Below are 18,945 nucleotides of genomic sequence, written 5' to 3'. Positions count from 1 at the left end.
CTTCAGCCCAGGGCCTGATCCTGGAGTCCAGGGATCGAGTCCCACATCGGGCTCCCTGTGTGGAGCCTGCTTCTTCCCTCTGCCTGTGTCTCTGCCTCTCTCTCTGTGTCTCTCATGAATAAATAAATAATATCTTAAAAAAAATAAAGTGAAATCTAAGGGGAAATGGGATATGATTAAAAGCCACTGGTATTACTTTACCAATTCAATAGATGAATCTCAGAAAACTATTATCATACAAGGTTTTCAGATCTTTCCCTGAAGTTTTGTAAGCAGACCACATCTGGTAAAGGTCCATCCTCCCCCAGTTTTGCTGTTATTCCCCAAACTGATTTTGGGTGGTAGTTTCCCCTCTAGTACTGGATCATTTAAAAAGCACATTAGACAAACAAGGTGACAGGTGGAGCCCATTGGGAGCATCCAGATTCAATGACCTCAGTTTGCCCTGCACTTCCCTCTACCCGAGCTGCACGCTCAAGTACTGCATCACATACCACCACTACTTATTTTTATTTTATTTTATTTATTTGAGAGAGAGAGAAATAGCATGTCAGTCAGAGGAGAGGTAAAGAGGGAGGAAGAAGGACAAGGAGACTGCATGCTGAGCGTGGAGCATGACATGGAGCTCAATCTCATAACCCTGAGATCATGCCAAGAGCTGAAGCCAAGTCGTTTGCTTAACCAACTGAGCCACCCAGGAACCCCTCCTACTTCTTCTTCTTCTTTTTTTTTAAGATTTTATTTATTTATTCATAGAGACACAAGGAGAGAGAGGCAGAGACACAGGCAGAGGGAGAAGCAGGCTCCATGCAGGGAATCGGACATGGGACTTGATCCAGGATCTCCAGGATCATGCCCTGGACTGAAGGCAGCGCTAAACCACTGAGCCACCCGGGCTACCCATATTATTATTATTATTATTATTATTATTATTATTATTATTAAATATTTTATTTACCTATTTTAGTGACAGAGAGAGAGCAGTGGGAGGAGCAGAGAGAAAGGGACAAGCAGGCTTTGTGCTGAGTGCCGAGCCCAAGGCAGGGCTCAATCTCACAATCCTGAGATCATAACCTGAGTTGAAATCAAGAGTCAGATGCTTAACCCACTGAGCCACCCAGGCACCCTGTTATTATTAACATTATTAAGATCTGCCCTCTAGAACCATATGCTCTTTGGAGCCTCACAACAACCCCCTGAAAAGAAATTGCAACTGTTGGGGCAACGGGGTGGCTCAGTGGCTGAGCATCTGCCTTTGGCTCAGGTCGTGATCCCGGGGTCCAGGGATCAAGTCCCGCATTGGGCTCCTCGCAGGGAGCCTGCTTCTCCCTCTGCCTGTGTCTCTGCCTCTCTCTGTGTGTCTCTCATGAATAAATAAATAAAATCTTTAAAAAAAAAATTGCAACTGTTGCTCTCCTCTGGTTCCCTTCTAGAGTTTATGGAGCCTGTGCTCTTCTGCTAGATCATGTGACAACTGTGAGAATCATTCCAAATAGCTTTCCAGAGTAAACAAAGTGGTTTGGGACACAATCTCCTGAAACTTCTAAGGATAAAGTACTTGGGAAATACAGATATACCAGGTGTTTTATTGGGGAGAAAGCTTAAAATAAATGGAGGGAGCCACCCTCTCTGACTGTATATTAACTGACAATGCCCAGTAGTGCTGGAGGCCAGCAGCATTCTAGAACCATAACACGGAGTGAACCTCAGAGCTGCCTTCAGTCTCTGATACCCAGTAGCCCCTGGTGGGGCTGAGGTTATAGAGTAACAGGGCATTTTCCACTTGCAAGCACAGAAGATGAAACCATACCCTTTGCATCCTGTTTTATCCATGAAATCCCATTGTTACCAGCCCCTACATGCTTTCAAAATAAGGACAACTGTGGAATACATGAACTGGGTGAATCACTAGCCCAGGCATGTGACTGCATCTATAAAACCCTTCATGACCTATTCCTTCTTTCCCAACTCCTGTATCTCTCCATCTCCATCCATAGTCACAAGGGCCCAGAAGCTGCAATTCAGGGAAGGGGAGCCCCAACTCCAAGGCCCGTTCAAGGCCAGTCATATCCCCAAAGCAGCTCTGCCCCCAAATTCTCTTCTTGTCAATCTACCTCAGCTTCCTTCCTCTTCCTTTTCATTCTCTGGATGCCTTTAACACCCAACTGGGGAGCTACGCTGCATTTTTAGAATCTTAAGCTATGGCATGCTAAGAGTTTTCCCTGAATTCTCTCCCCTTAAAGGGCCCAGGATGCTCTGGACTGGACTCTTACCTGCGTCAGGATCTAGACCCTATGCAGAGATGGCCCCAAACCCAAGTCTGTAGAGCAAATCTGGGGCTAAGACTCCCCCACACTGGCCTGCCTCCTTGAGGTCAGTCAGCCCAATGGCCACACTCCAGCCCCATAGTCAACCTCCTTTCCCTCTCCTCCAGCTCCTGTCTGTGTGTTAGTCTTCCTTCTCCTCCAGTGCTCAAAGACAGTCACAGGGAAGTACAAGGATGGTGAAGAGTGAAGAGGGACAAGGCTCCCCGGGGTCACGGTTCACAGAGGGCTCCTGACTAGGGAAGTTAGTGCCTGGTCCTCTGTGGGCTCACACCAGTGATCTCTGCTCAGACACCCCTGCTGGCCCAGGGGTGTGGCTGTGCCAGCAGGTGTCCGGGTGTGGAGATCAGATCTACAATCCCTTGGAGCAGTGCTGTGATGATGATACTGTCCTGCCCCTGAATCGGACCAAACTCTGTGGCCCCAACTGCATCTGCCCTGCTTTGAGCTCTGCTGTCCTGAGTCCTTTGGCTCCGAGAAGAAGTATGTTGTAAAGTTAAAGGTTCTGGGTGTGAATTCCTGATGCTCTTCCTCCCCCATCTCTGGGGACTGTGCCAGGTAAGGACCTTGCCCCTTGCTGTGGGGTGGGGATGAGGGTGGGGAGAAAGGAGGCAGGGAGTGTGGGTGTCCAGACCACTCCTTTTGAGGAAACCCTGCCCACTTCATCTCCAGCAGTGACTCAATTCTCATGTTCATCTCCTCATCTGTGCTTTGTAACTTCTTGGTTCCTTCTTCTTTGCAGCAGAAAGATATTTTCTCATTGAGAAAGAAACTGAAGAAAATAAATTTCCACTAAGGCAGCTCAGAAAAGAAGGCTGGGGCAGGCCTCAGAGACTGTGCAGTGAAGAGCCTGGGATTCACAACTTTGAAAGGCCTTATCTGACTGCCACCTGATGTTGCCACCAGGCTCCAATTTATGGTCTGCCCATTGTATCAGGCTTTGCTCCTTGTCTGTCTGCCCCTCCATCCTTATCCCCTGGCTGATATGTTAGTCAATCACCTTGGGAAGGCACTCTGTACCACAGGGTACCCTTGATTCTTTACTTGCTCTGTGAAACACCTTTTGCAATTAAGTATCTATGGGATTCTGTTGCAAAAATGTTCTTCAGACTCTAACTTATCCAGAGAGGATTTTCCAGAATGTACCAGACTTGCTTGTACTTCCATATGGCCTCTAACTTAAGAGATATGACCGATGCCAGCAGGCCTGTTGGGTAACTCCTAGTTGCTGAGCTCATTATGTTTCAAGTCACTAATGACATATGTGAAAGAGTCCTCACTCTTGCAAGATCAGAGTATAAAGATCTATCTAGTAAGGCTCATAGACTTCACCCTTACAGATTATGCCCAAGAGAGATCACTTAAATTGTCCTGTGTACAGCCCTTGGGAAAGAGGATTTCTAATTACCTTAAGTTACCTGAAAGAATAACAGAACTACGAGCGGGCCTGGGTGGCTCAGTGGGTTAAGTGTCTGCCTTTAGCTCAGGTCATGATCCTGGGGTCCTGGGATTGAGCCCCACACTGGGCTCCCTGCCCAGCATTGGGCTATCTGTTTTTCCCTCTGCTCCTCCCCCTGCTCTGTCTCTCTCTCCCAAATAAATAAAGAAAATCTTAGGAAAAAAAAAAAAGTAACAGAACTGTCATCAAAATGGTGAAACAGAAGTTTTCTACCATCTTCCCCTCAGAAAAAATCAGAGCACTGATTTTTCCCATCACCTACTGTTCAAGAGTTTAGCTCAGCTATTCCATGGTATTGGTGCCTCAACATCCATTTTGTTTAGGCAAGCAGCCTGCAGGGACCTTAAGCTGACACTTTCCCCCATTCCCCCCCCTACAAGTGCATGCCCAGATAAAAGCCCACAGAGTTAGAAGCAAATCTAGGCGCCTGACTTCTCTAATAGCCCTTGGGATCAACAGTCTCCCCCAGCTCCCAGGGCTTTCCCCTGTGTGCCCCTGAGATAAGAACCCTGTGGAGCTTATCAAAACACTGCCCTTTATGGTTTCAAGTGACCAATCTGGCCTTGGCACAGGAGCCCAAAACCTTCCATTCACAGATCCAAATAAAAGCATGTGTCCTGAGTCCTGCCTCTCTTTCTTTCTGCCTATTCCCTGCCCTGACCGTGTCATGTGGTCTCTTGAAGCCTGCTATGGAACTGAGTAGCAAATTCTGTTTCATTTTCTCTTGTGGTCTTTTATTGAACCATGGCTCACTATCTGGCCCTCTTGGCTCTACTTAACAACTGTTGATTTAACAAAATCGTAACACCCACAGACAAGGTGCCTTGGTGGAAGTCTGGGAGTCAGCAGAGAGGTTCCAGCACGCCACTGTAGGGAAAAGAAAAAGGAAGGAAGGAAGGAAGGAAGGAAGGAAGGAAGGAAGGAAGGAAGGAAGGAAGGAAGGGAGGAAGGAAAAAGAAGAAAGAAAAAGAAAAAAGAAAGAAAGAAAGAAAGAAAGAAAGAAAGAAAGAAAGAAAGAAAGAAAGAAAAAAGAAAGAGAAAGAAAGAAGAAAGAAAGAAAGAAAGAAAGAAAGAAAGAAAGAAAGAAAGAAAGAAAGAAAGAAAAAGATTGGCTACACTTCAAAGTGTAAGAAAAACTGTTTCACCTGGTTCTCATTACGCCTTTCACAAGGCGGTACAGCTAAGTGCCAAGAGAGACTTCTCAACCCGTGGTTTCTCCCATGGGTAAATTGGAAGCCTGTGAGTAAGCAAGCACTTGGCTCCCCAGGCTGTGTGGAACGCTGCCCAAAAGATCAACTTCTTCCTCACCCCACCCAGAAAGATAAGGTGTGCTGTATGACTGGGGAATGTGGAGTGGCTAAGAGAACTTCATCCAGGGTCTTCAGAGAAGAAAAGTGCCACAGATCCTACTAATCACTTTGCATACACTGTCAGGAAGTTCATCCCTAGGCTGCTAGGAATGCCTCACCTGTAGATCCACCCCCCCAGGTGGCCCACAGGCAACCTCAACACTGTGCTTCTCTACTCCTTTCCCACCCTCCCACATCCATCCCAGCCTATGCCCTGGGGGGCAGCTAGTGAAGGCCTTTGCCTACAGCTAGTGAGCACACGCAGAAAGCTGCTCCAGCTCTGCAGGTTGGGTAGAAACCACCCAAACTTAGGCATTCAACACTGTTCAGGAAAAACAAACAGAAGGCTATCAGTACCTGGCCTGCCTTAGCAGTATCAAGAGAAGGCACACAATTTTAAGAATTCCACCCAAAGTGAGAACAAGTAGTATGGACCAGGAGTATCCATAGAAAAGGTCTGAGAAAAAAAAAAAAAAAGAAAGAAAAGGTCTGAGAAAGCCTCAGAATACCTAACAGTATTGATGGAAGGTACTTCTCTCCCAAAGCCAGTTCAGTAAAGCCTGGAGGGGGTGAATGCCTCTTCAAATGCAAAGCCAGCAATGCAAGGGTTCAAGAGTTCAAGGGACATGGAAAGTCAAGCAAACAGGACACTGCCAGTGGAACGGGATTTTCCAGTAACTGGCAGCGAAGAAAGGGAAACCTGCAATTTATCCAACAAATAATTCAAAATGGTGGTTTTAAAGAAGCTCAGTGAGCTACAAGAAAACACAGACAACTCAGTGAATTCAGGAAAACAATATACTATCAAAGTGAGAAGTTTAACAGAGAAATGGGAACATAAAGAGCCAAACAGGGCAGCCCGGGTGGCTCAGTGGTTGAACGTCTGCCTTCGGCCCAGGGCATGATCCTGGAGACCCGGGATCAAGTTCCACGTCGGGCTCCTTGCATGGACCCTGCTTTTCCCTCTGCCTGTGTCTCTGCCTCTCTGTGTGTCTTTCATGAATAAATAAATAAAATCTTAAAAAAAAAAAAAAAAGAGCCAAACAAATTCCATAGCTGAAGAAGTGAATGAATGAAATGAAAAATGCAATGGAGAGCACCAGTGGCAGACTTGATCAAGTAGAAGAAAAAATCTGTAAAGCTAAAGACAAGTCAGTTGAAATGATCTAATCAGAGGAGAATGAAGAAAAAAAGAATGAAAAGGAGTTTTAAAAGCCTAGCCTCTGAACAAAGGGATACCATCAGAACAAAACAAAACAAAACAAAATACGTTATTGGAATAACAGAAAGAGAAGAGAGGGAGAAAGAGAAAAAAATTATTTAACAAAATAATGGCTGAGCATTTCCCAAATGTAGGGAGAGATTCAGGCATCTAAGTTCACAAAGCTCTTAAGTCGCACCCCCCCCCCCCAAATTTCAACCTAAAGAAATGTTCTCCAAAATACATTATAATAAAACTGCCTAAAATCAAAGACTGAGGGAATTTTATTTTCTTTTTTTAAGACAGAAAAATTTAGGGGATCCCTGCGTGGCTCAGGGGTTTAGCACCTGCCTTTGGCCCAGGGCATAGTCCTGGGGTCCTGGGATTGAGTCCCACACCGGGCTCCCTGAATGGAGCCTGCTTCTCCCTCTGCCTGTGTCTCTGCCTCTGTGTGTGTGTGTGTGTGTGTGTGTGTCTCATGAATAAATGAATAAATAAATAAATAAATAAATAAATAAATAAATAAAATCTTTAAAAAGAAAAATTTTAAAGCAGCAAGAGAGAAAAAAGATTCTTCACAAATAAGAGAAATTGCATAAGGCTATAATAGATTTTTCAGCTTAAACTTTGCAAGCCACAAGAGAATGGGATGATATATTCAAAGTTCTGGGGGGAAAAAACCCTGCCAAGCAAGAATACTTTACCCAGCACATGTGTCCTTCAGAAAAGAAGGTGAGACCAAGACTTTCCCAGATAATCAAAAGCTGAGGGAGTTGATTACCAGTAGACCCGCCTACAAGAAATGCTGAAAGGAGTATTTTAAATGGAAGCGAAAAGACACTAATTAGTAATATAAAAACATATGAAAATATAACACACCTGGAAAAAATAAGCACAGTTGACTTTTGAATAATTTTGGAGTTAGGGGCACCATATCCATTCATGGTTGAAAATCCATGTATGACTTTTGAATCCCCCAAAACTTAAAAACTAATAGCCCACTTTTGACTGGAAGCCTTATTGATAACATAAACAGTTGATTGAGATATATTTTGTGGGAGTTACATGTATTATATATTGTATTCTTACAATAAAGTAAGTTAGAGAAAAGAAAATGTTATTTAAAAATCATAAGGAAGAAGGGCATCTGAGTGGCTCAGTTGGTTGAGAGTCTAATTCTTGATTTCAGCTCAGGTTGTGATCTCAAGGTCGTGGGATCGAGCATCATGTGGAGCTCTGCACTCAATGTGGAGTCAGCTTGAGATCCTCTCCCTCTGCCCCTCCCCACTTGCATTCACTCTCTCTCTTGCTAATAAATAAATTTTTTAAAAAAGAAAGAAAATCATAAGGAAGAGAAAGTGAATTTACAGTATTGTACTATTTTAATTTTTTTTAATAAAAACTCATGTATAAGTGGGTCTGCACAGTTCAAACCTATGTTTTTGGTTTTTTTTTTTTTTTTTTAAGAATGCTTTATTCAGCTTTATAGGCTCTGTTACTTCTTTTTTGTTAAGATTTTATTTATTTATTTTAGAGAGAGAGTGAGCAAGAGAGAGAGAAGGTGCAGGGGAGGGACAGAGGGAGAGGAAAAGCAGGCTCCCCACTAAGCAGGGAGCCTGATCTGGGGCTCAATCTCAGGACTCTGGGATCATGACCTGAGCCAAAAGCAGACACTTAACCAATTGAACCACCCAGGTGCCCTCTCTCTCTCAGCCCCTCTTCCCACAAATGAGCACTCTTTCTCTCCCTCAAATAAACAAAACTATGTTGTTCAAGGGTCAACTGTACATAGTGAGATTGAGAATACTCAAATTCTGCAATATGATGGTGTGTTAATCACTAGGGTCAAAAGACAAAAGTGTTAAAAATGACTGTAACAAAATAGCTACAGTAATTTGTTAATGGATATAGTATATGAAAAGAGGTAAACTATGACATCAAAAACACAAAATGTTGGGAAGCCCGGGTGGCTCAGTGGTTTAGCGCCGCCTTCAGCCCAGGGCATGATCTTGGAGACCCAGGATCCAGTCCCACATCAGGCTCCCTGCATGGAGCCTGCTTCTCCCTCTGCCTGTGTCTCTACCTCTCTCTCTCTCTCTCTCTCTCTCTCATGAATAAATAAATAAAATCATTAAAAATAAATAAATAATAAATAAAGCAAATACTAACAGAACTAAAAGGAGAAATAAACAGAAATACAATAATAGTAGGGGGCATTAACACCCCCACTTTCAACAATGGTTGGATTATATCCAGACAGAAAATCACTAAGGAAACTAAGATGGATTTGAACAATACTATAGACCAAATGAACCTAAAAGAAACATGCAGAACATTCCATCTACAGCAAAATATTCTTCTCAAGTATGTTCCAAGTGGAACATTCTCCAAGACAGATCATATGTTAAGTCACAGAGCAATCCTAGCAAATTTAAGAAGATTAAAACCATACCAAGTATCTTTTCTTTTTTTTTTTTTAAGATTTTATTTATTTATTCATAGAGACACAGCTAGAGAGAGAGAGGCAGAGACACAGGCAGAGGCAGAAGCAGGCTCCATGCAGGGAACCCGATGTGGGACTTGATCCCGGGTCTCCAGGATCACGCCCTGGGCTGCAGGCAGTGCTAAACCGCTGCGCCATCAAGGCTGCCCCCAAGTATCTTTCCTGACCACAGTGTTATGAAACTAGAAATCAGTAACAGGAGGAAAACTGGAAAATTAAAAAATATATGGAAATTAAACAACACAACCCTGAACAACCAATGGGTCAAAGAAGAAATCAAAAAGTATCTTGAATATACAACATGATGACTATGATTAGCATTGCTGTATGGTGTATTCGAAAGTTGTTAAAAGAGTAGATCCTAAGAGTTCTCTTATTACAAAAAAAAACCCACATTTTTTTGTATCTTTGAGATTTGACAAATATTAACTAAACTTACTGGAGTAATCATTTCACATTATGCAAGCCATGTCATTATGCTGTATGCCTTAAACTTACACAGCAATATATGTTAATTATATCTCAGTAAAAATGGGGAAAAAATTAAATATTTGACAAAAATGGAAACAGCAAAAGCAGTTCTAAGAGGGAAGTGTATGGTAATAAAAGCCAACATTAAGAAAATAAGATTGGGTGCTTGGGTAGGTCAGTTAGTTAAGTGTCTGACTTCAGCTCAGTTCATGATCTTGGGGTCCTGGGATTGAGCTCAATGTGGGGCAACTCGGCCAGCAAGGAGTCTGCTTGAAATTCTCTCTCTCTCTCTCTCTCTCAGCCCCTCTTCCCACTAATGAGCACTCTTTTTCTCCCTCAAATAAATAAATAAATCTTAAAAAAAGATCTTAAGTAAACAACCTAACACCACCATAAGGAGCAAGAAAAAGGTGACTAAACTAAGCCCAAAGTTAGTAGGAGGGAGGAAATAACAAAGATCAGAACAGAAATAAATGATATGAAGACTAGAAAGACAACGCACACACACACACACAAAATCAATGAAACTAAGTTGGTTCTTCAGAAAACAGACACAATTGACAAAATTTTCACTGAACTAACCACGAAAAAAAGAGAGGACTCTAGTAGACAAAAGTATAAATGAATGAGGAGGCATTACAACTGATACCAGCAAAACACAGTGGCTCTTAAAAGACTACTATTTATAAGTACATGCCATTAATTTGGATAACCAAAAAGAAATTAACACATTCCTAGAAACATACAACCCGAAGACAATCACAAAGAAATAGAAATGATGAACAGATCAATAATGACCTGATAGTTTTACTGGTGAAGCCTATCAAACATTTGTTTAAGTAGGCTCCACAACCAGCACAGAGCCCAACTCGAGGCTTGAAGTCAAAACTCTGAGATCAAGACCTGAGTTAAGATCAAAAGTCGAACACTTAACTGACTGAGTCACCCAGCTCCCCTGCCCCATCAAACATTTAAAGAAGAATTAACACCTACCCCTCTCAAATTCTTCCAAAGATCTGAAGGGGAGGGAATTATTTCCAAACTCACTTTATGAGACCAGCACAACCTTGATACCAAAGCCAGAAACTAAAAGAAAATTACAGACCAATATTCCTGATGTAAAAGATGCAAAATCCTCAACAAAACAGCAGCAAGCTAAAAAAAAAAAAAAAAAAAACCAACAGCAGCAAGCTGAATTTGACAACATATAAAAAGGATCATATACTATGACCAGATGGGATTTATTTTTTTAAGTTTTATTTATTTAAATAATCTCTACATCCCATATGGGACTCAAACTCATGATCCCAAGATCAAGAGTCACATGTTCTTCCAACTGAGCCAGCCAGGTACCTCCAGATGGGACTTATTTTTGCAATGCAAAGATGGTTCAACATACTCAATTCAAAAATGTGATACACCACATTAACAAAATAAAGGACAAAAAAGAATAAACACATACACACACACACACACATATACATGCAGAGAGATTTCTAAGAGACCTTCTGGTGGGAATAATGGTTCAACAGAGTCACAAGTATCAAGACACTGTGGAAAGTCCTGTCTTAGAAGACTTAAGAGGATAATTCTGGAAATATCTGTTTCAGTCTTGCAAAACATCATGCATTGGTTTCCAGAGCCAAGAGAATGAGACAGCCACCCATATAATACATTTGTGAAATGTGGTCTTAATTCCCTGTGGCTCTTTCCTTTTATGTTCATGGTAAATGTATCTATTCTAGTATTCTGGGTAGGGAAAATGCAGGCAGTTCATTGACTCAACACATTTATTGATCTGCCAACACTGTGGAATGCTAAATAGATGATAAAGAGTTTGTTTGATTTCCAAAAGCCAATGGGACTCCAATAAAGCGACTCAGGTGGGATGAAGTGACTATTCCGGCTGCTGTGTAGGGGTGGACTCAGGGGAGAGATGAGGAATAGGGTATTACCAGCCAAGTGACAGGTGTGGATGGGTTCAAAGGGTCTTTGGAATTATTTAGGCCGTTGTGCCTGGCCTGTCTGAATCCAGTGACAGAAGTAACCAGTAGGAAATGGGAGTGGACTCAGAAAGAATTAGCATTGAAAAAAAACAGGGACTGGTGTTGCAGCTTAACTTAATAGAGAAATCTGTTGTATGTGAAGTTTATCACAAACTTTGTTTGTTTGCTGTAACAGCAGCACACATTTACCAAACCATTAGGTTCTTGGCTTAGGAGTCCTCATTATTAGGGTTCATTATCTGGGTCTTGCAGTTACAAGACTGCAAGGGGAAATTAAAGCTGTTGTCACAAAAATACTATTAAAAAAATAATGTGGTAGTCCCCACCAAGCATGTCCCTGCTTATTATTAGTGTGAATCCTCTCTCATTACGGGAACTTCCTCATAGGCCAGCCATTCTGTGACCCTCTGATGCAAGGTGAAATTGCAGATCTAACAAAAGATGTCTGGCTACAAAAAGTCTTTGTAAGTGATGGGGGGAAAGTGATGGAATCCCATCCAAATCCCTTGACCAACTGGGATCTGAGATAGACCAGTTAACTTTTAAAGAAATTAACATCCACAATGTTAATGCCATGATGAGCCTTCAAAAAAGTCTGATGCAAATATCGAAAGGGTAAGAGAGGCCATTGGGGACATCGTTGGCACCCTAGAATAATTTTGCAAAGATTAATTTTATGACTTAGGCTAGAAAAGCCAAATGTGAAATAATTTTAGGAAAAATCCTAATCCTTTCATCCTCATTTCCCACCAAAAAATCCATCATTTGATTCGTTCTTTGTTTATTCAAAGAATGAATCACATATTGCTATTAACATATCTAAATTTATTAAATTAAAGATAAGCCTAGTTTCAAAATAAAGTTTTTTTCCCAGATTCTTTTTATGGTGATAAAGCACAGATAACATAAAATTTATCATCTTAACCATTTAGAAGTATACAGTTCAGTGACATTAAGTACATTCATACTGTTGTGTAACCATCACACCCCCCCCAAAAAAAATGAAGGATAAAGTCATACAATCATCTCAATAGATAACAGAAAAGACATTTGACAAAATTCGACTCTTTGATGGTCAAAAAAAAAAAAAATCTCAACAAATTAGGTATCAAGGTTAATGTGCCACAACATAATGAAGGCCATACATGACAGTGCCAGGGATAACACCACACCCAATAGTGAAAGGTTGAGAGCTTCTAAGATCAAAAGCATGGCAAGGAGGCCCACTCCTGCCATTTACATTCAACATGGTACTGGAAGTCTGAGCCAGGGCAACTAGGCAAGAAAAAGAAATAAAGGATGTCTAAACCAGAAAGGAGTAAGTACAATGGCCTGTGTAGATGCCATGACCTTATATACAGAAAACTCTCCTTCATTTCTACCAATACAACTTACATGCTGATTTTGTGCACTGAAAGCTATCCTCAGGGGCACCTGGGTGGCTCAATGGTTGAGTGTCTGCCTTTGGCTCAGGTCGTGATCTACAGGCCGTGGGATCAAGCCCCATATCAGGCTCCCTGCAGGGAGCCTGCTTCTCCCTCTGTCTCTGCCTCTCTCTGTGTGTCTCTCATGAATAAATAAATAAAATCTTAAAAAAATAAAAAAGTTATCTGCAATTGAGCCCTTCAACAACTGCATAGGTCTACTTGTGTGCGAATTTTTTTTTTTAATTTTATGTGTTTATTCATGACAGACACAGAGAGAGAGAGAGAGAGGCAGAGACACAGGCAGAGGGAGAAGCAGGTTCCATGAAGGGAGCCTGACGTGGGACTTGATCCAGGATCTCCAGGATCACACCCCAGGCTGAAGGCGGTGCTAAACCGCTGGGCCACCGGGGCTGCCCGTGTGTGGATTTTTTACAGTACTATAAATGTCTTTTCACTTCATGATTTTCTTTCTTTCTTTTTTTTTTTTTAAGATATTTTTATTTGACATAGAGTGAGCGAGAGAACAAAGGCAGGGGGAGCAGCAGAGGGAAAGGGAGAAACAGGCTCCCCACTGAGCAGGGAGCCCGAGGCAGGGCTTGATCCCCAGGATACTAGGATCATGACCTGAGCCAAAGGCAGACACTTAACTGACTAAGCCACCCAGGTGCCCCTTTCATGACTTTCTTAATGACATTTTCTTTCCTCTAGCTTACTTTATTGTAAGAATACAGTATAAAAACATTGAACATACAATATATATGCTAGCTGTTTATATTATTAGTAAGGTTTCTAATCAACAGTAGGCTATTAGTAGTGAAGTTTTAGAGGAGTCAAAGTTATAAGTGAATTTTTGACTGCACAGGGCCAGGGTGTTGGCTTCTCACCCCAGCATCATTCAAGCAAAGGTCAACTGTACTTACATTTTAGAGCTGAGTCTTTTTTTTTTTTTAAGATGTTATTTATTTATTCATGAGAGACTCACAGAAAGAGGCAGAGACACAGGTGGAGGGAGAAACAGGCAGAGAGAGAAGCAGGCTCCCTGCGGGAAGCCTGATGCAGGACTCAATCCCAGGATCCCAGGATCACACCCTAAGCTGAAGACAGACGCTCAACCACTGAGCCACCCAAGAGTCCCTAGAATTGAGTATTAAAAGGCCAGTCTTCAGAATTTTAAAAGCAGAATGCAATGAAGGAGGTAGAGCCATAGGGGGAAAGATAGCATCCTGCAATAGAAATCTTTTTTTTATTATTTTTTTTTATTTTTTTATGAGAGACACACACACAGAGGCAGAGATGTAGGCAGAGAGAGAAGCAGGCTCCACTTAGGGAGCCCCATGTGGGACTCGATCCCAGGACTCGAGGATCACATCCTGGGCCAAAGGCGGGTGCTCAATCACAGACCCTCCCAGGCGTCCCTCCAATAGAAATCTTAAAAATCTCTTCTGATGAGGCGATTCTCTCCTTTGTCAATTTACTTATTCTATCCTTGCAGTGTTATTTTTGCAAAGTGGTCCTGAACATATTCCAAGAACTTAGAACTGTTGCTGTGCCCTGTTCTAGAAAGAAACGTGTAATTCTGCTTAGCTTTCTTACTTTAGTATCTTATTGCTTTGGCAGTAATGGTGAAAAGAAAATTTCTGTGTTAAGTACTATAAATGCTTATTTGTTTCAGGAAAAAATTTCCACGTAATAAAATACAAAGCTGAAGTTTCTGCCGGTATTCATATTTAAACCAATACATTGAGATTTGTTTCATTTAAATATGCAAATGGGGGGCACCTGGCCGGCTTGATTGGTAGAGCAGGTTGGTAGAGCACTCAACTGTTGACATCAGGGTGGTGAGTTCAAGCTCCATGTTGGGTGTAGAGATTACTTCAAAATTTAAAATCTTAAAAAAAAATTCAGCTCAAGATAAATTATTAATAAGTAAATAAATACACCACACACACAACTAGGGCCAGTTTAGTCAATTGACTAAACTGACCTGAGGGCTGAGGACAGAGACACCTGATTGTGAGATGAAGGCGACCCACCTGCCTGTAGGCCCCAGCAGCGGTCTGCCCTCGCCATCTTCCTCATTCAGCCTGAAGTAACAGCAGCCGAGGAGGCGTTTTGCTGAACAAACCTGAGAGAAATTGTGAAAGAAAAAATACATATATGGGTTCTTTTCTATTGTCTTACAGGAATCACAGTCTGTATTCTGTGAAGGCTGATACAGATTAAGGTGGATTCTTAACCAGCTACCACCACCAGCATCTGGAAGAGCTAGAAACTCTCTTCTCCAGAAATAGGCCTGGCTAGACTCCCGTTTCAAATAGAGTGGTTTTTTCCTTCATGAAAATGAGGACCAAGTAGGCACAGGTTGTTTCCCAGGCTGCTAGGAAACCAGAGAGCCTGGACAGGCTGCAGGTCTCAGGGACTCAGCGCCTCCTTCTGGTGATAAGTGGAACAACACCAGGAAGGACAGCTGGGGAGCCCTGTTGGCTAGTCTGTGAGCAACTCCACACATGTCCACTGGTCCTTCTTTCCCTTATTTAAAAAAAATAGGAAAATTCTACAGATATACACAAGTAATCTAAATCACGATGTGAGGAAGGCTTCCAGGAAAATTTGAGCGCAGAGCCCAACCTTTCCTACATTTTTATAAGACCAAGTATTATAACAAAGAATACAAAACAAAATAGAAATAGAGGGAGAAATACCCTTAGACTGTGAATGCCTCTTCTGGGATCTGACTAGCTTGTAAAATCTATCTCCAGACAATGATCCAAACTAGAAACTATAACACAGAGAAGGGAAATATGTCCCAGACAAAGGGTTTCCTTCAAAGTCACTGGCTTGGGGCACCTGGATGGCTCAGTAGGTGAAGTGTCTGCCTTCCTCTCAGGCATAATCCCAGGGTCCTGGGATCAAGCCTCTCATCAGGTTCCCTGCTGGGTGGGGAGCCTGCTTCTCCCTCTCCCTGTGCCCTGCCCCCCACTCATGCTTTTCTCTCTTTCAAATAAATAATTTTTTTTTAAAAAAAGTCACCAGCTTGCCTTTGAATATGGTAAGATTCTTCCATTCTTTGAGATTTTCTCTCTTTTCTCAAGTGTTATAATTCGAGCGGATTGAAAAGAGGAGTAGAGAATAAGATTCCAAAACCCCTAATGAAGATCCAAGCTTGCTTGCTTGCTTTCTTCCTTTCTTTCAAGATTTACTCATTTATGGGCAGCCCCAGGGGGCTCAGCGATTTAGCTCTGCCTCTAGCCCAGGGCCTGATCCTGGAGACCCAGGATCAAGTCCCAAGTCCCATGTCAGGCTCCCTGCATGGACCTGCTTCTCCCTCTGCCTGTGTCTCTGCCTCTCCCTCTCTCTTTCTCTCTCATGAATAAATAAATAAAATCTTTAAAAACAAACAAACAAAAAGACTTATTCATTTATTTTAGAAAGAGAGTACATGAGCAGGAGGGGCAAAGGGAAAGAGAGAATCCCAAGCAGACTCTGTGCTGGGTGCAGAACCCTATGTGGGGCTTGAGGAATTAGACTATAGATTTTGCTCATGTTATGAACTCTTTTGCCAAATTTATGAGGTCCTCAGACATCCAAAGGTATGAACATTTACCATACACTCAGGGGCCTTCTAGTCAGTGAGCTGTGTTAGAGGAGTCAGTGCATTTAAAATTTCCCAGGTGGGACATCTGGGTGGCTCAGTGGTTGAGCATCTATCTTTGGCTCAGGTTGTGATCCCGGGGTCCTGGAATCAAGTTCTGCATTGGGCTCCCTTCAAGGAGCCTGCTTCTCCCTCTGCCTATGTCTCTGCCTCTTTCTCTGTATCTCTCATGAATAAATAAAATCTTAAAAATAAGTAAATAAAATAAAATTTCCCAGATGCTAATGGATGAGCCTGATGCAGGGCTTGACCTCAAGTCCCTGAGATCACGACCTGAGCTGAAACCAAGAGTCAGATGTTTAACCAACTGCACCACACAGGCACCCCAAGATCCAAGCTTTCTTAGTGCTAAAACACCAGCTATGCCAAAGCTGCTTGTCACTCAAGGACTGGTAAAATTTATGAAGGATGACCAAGAAAGACACTTCTTGTGGCAATGCCAGCCAGCCAAAGGATGCCAGGAACACACCTGGGATTGAACAAGTTAAGTTTATTGCTTGTTGCGGCAGTGGAGGCACATACCGTGAGCAACTGTGGGAATCTAAGAAAGAAGGCATTAAGAAGGACTTAGGATAAGAAATTAAAATGTATTATAAGCCTAAACATGAGATTTATACGGCCTGTGTTAGGTTATTTTGAAAAGAGGATAAGGAAGCAAGGCCTTGCTCTAGGTTGGGTGCTGCCAGGAAGCTTGGAGCATTTTCTGACTGAGGATCTCCATATTATCCAGGAGGCAAGACCAGAGTGAAGTTAAAGCTGGAACTGGCCAAGAAGCAGCAGTCACTTTGCTGTGACAGAGGGGTCATTTCTGGGGTTTGCGCAATGCTCATGTGTTTTTCTTCAGCCATGATTCTGGAGTGGCCTGATTTTTTTTTTTTTTCCATCATAGTCACAGAGTGGCCTTGCCTGATGTTGATGATCTGTAAAGTTGTTTATGCTCACAGGACAACACCAAGTCCTGGGTGGAGTGCAGGTCAGTTCCTGGATGTTGGAGGAAGGGCAGAGGGCTTTTTTCTTTTCTCACTTTTAAAATCATTTAAAAATTGGGGCTGAGGAATTCGTGTGGATGTCAGAGTGGAAGCAGGTGTGAGTGGGTCCAACAGAAGGAGATATGGCTGCCAAAGTGTTTGAGTCCATTGGCAAGTTCAGCCTGGCCTTAGCTGTTGCAGGAGGAGTGGTGAACTCTGCCTTGTATAAGGTGGATGCTGGCCACAGAGCTGTCATCTTTGACCGGTTCCGTGGAGTACAGGACATTGTGGTAGGAGAAGGGACTCACTTTCTCATCCCTTGGGTATAGAAACCTATTATCTTTGATTGCCACTCTCGACCACGTAATGTGCCAGTAATCACTGGTAGCAAAGATTTACAGAATGTCAACATCACCCTGCGCACCCTTTTCCGACCAGTCGCCAGCCAGCTTCCTCGCATCTTCACCAGCATCGGGGAGGACTATGATGAATGGGTGCTACTGTCTATCACTACAGAGATCCTCAAGTCGGTGGTGGCTCACTTTGATGCTGGAGAACTGATCACCCAGAGAGAGCTGGTCTCCAGACAGGTGAGCGATGACCTTACAGAGCGAGCAGCAACCTTTGGGCTCATCCTGGATGACGTGTCCTTGACGCATCTGACCTTCGGGAAGGAGTTCACAGAAGCAGTAGAAGCCAAACAGGTGGCTCAGCAGGAATCAGAGACAGCCAGATTTGTGGTGGAAAAAGCTGAGCAGCAGAAGAAGGTGGCCATCATCTCCGCCGAGGGAGACTCCAAGGCAGCCAAGCTGATTGCCCACTCACTCGCCACAGCGGGCGACGGCCTCATAGAGCCGCGCAAGCTGGAGGCTGCAGAGGACATCACGTACCAGCTGTCACGCTCTCGGAACATCACCTACCTGCCGGCTGGACAGTCTGTGCTCCTGCAGCTGCCTCAGTGAGCCCTGCCTGGCCTGCCTGGCCTCGGGCCCCCACAGCCCTGAGGACTCTTTATACCACCATCCTTCTGCCCCCACCCCAGAAATCACTGTGAAATTTCATGATTGGCTTAAAGTGAAGGAAATAAAAGTGAAATCACTTCAGATCTCTAAAAAATAATAATAATAATAAAAATAAAATAAAATCATTTAAAAATTGGAAATAAAGGACATTAAGTCTATCAAATTCAATAAAACTCCTACTTGATTTTAGTCGACTGTTAAGTGCTCATCCAAGCCCAAGATAAGGGGCGTAGGAATACCAGGAAAAATGTAAAGATCGACTTTAAGTATATATATGTGAGTATGATGTGTATGTCTATGTATATATGTGCATATATGTAAGTATCTATTTCCAACAACTTCCTTTTAAAAACAACTGGCAAATATAAACTTTTAGATTAAAAATCAAAGATATACAGGGGCACCTGGGTGGCTCAGTAGGTTAAGCCTCTGACTCTCAGTTTCAGCTCAGGTCATGATCTTGGGGTCTTGAGAGCAAGTACAGCATCAGGCTCAGCACTCAGTGCTGAGTCTGCTCAAGATTCTCTCTCTCTTGGCATGCTGGTGTGGCTCAGTGGTTGAGA

General features: G+C 42.8%; 1 pseudogene; it reads left to right on the top strand.

The window, feature by feature from the left end:
* The first annotated feature begins 17,459 nt into the window (after window positions 1-17,459).
* LOC112931291 (prohibitin 1 pseudogene) lies at window positions 17,460-18,463 on the top strand (annotated as a pseudogene).
* Window positions 18,464-18,945: the final 482 nt, after the last annotated feature.

This window comes from Vulpes vulpes, chromosome 1 (genome assembly GCF_048418805.1).
Source record: "Vulpes vulpes isolate BD-2025 chromosome 1, VulVul3, whole genome shotgun sequence".
Taxonomy (NCBI): Eukaryota; Metazoa; Chordata; class Mammalia; order Carnivora; family Canidae; genus Vulpes; species Vulpes vulpes.
Note: the sequence above shows the minus strand (reverse complement) of the source record. Positions and strands in the feature narration are given on the sequence as shown.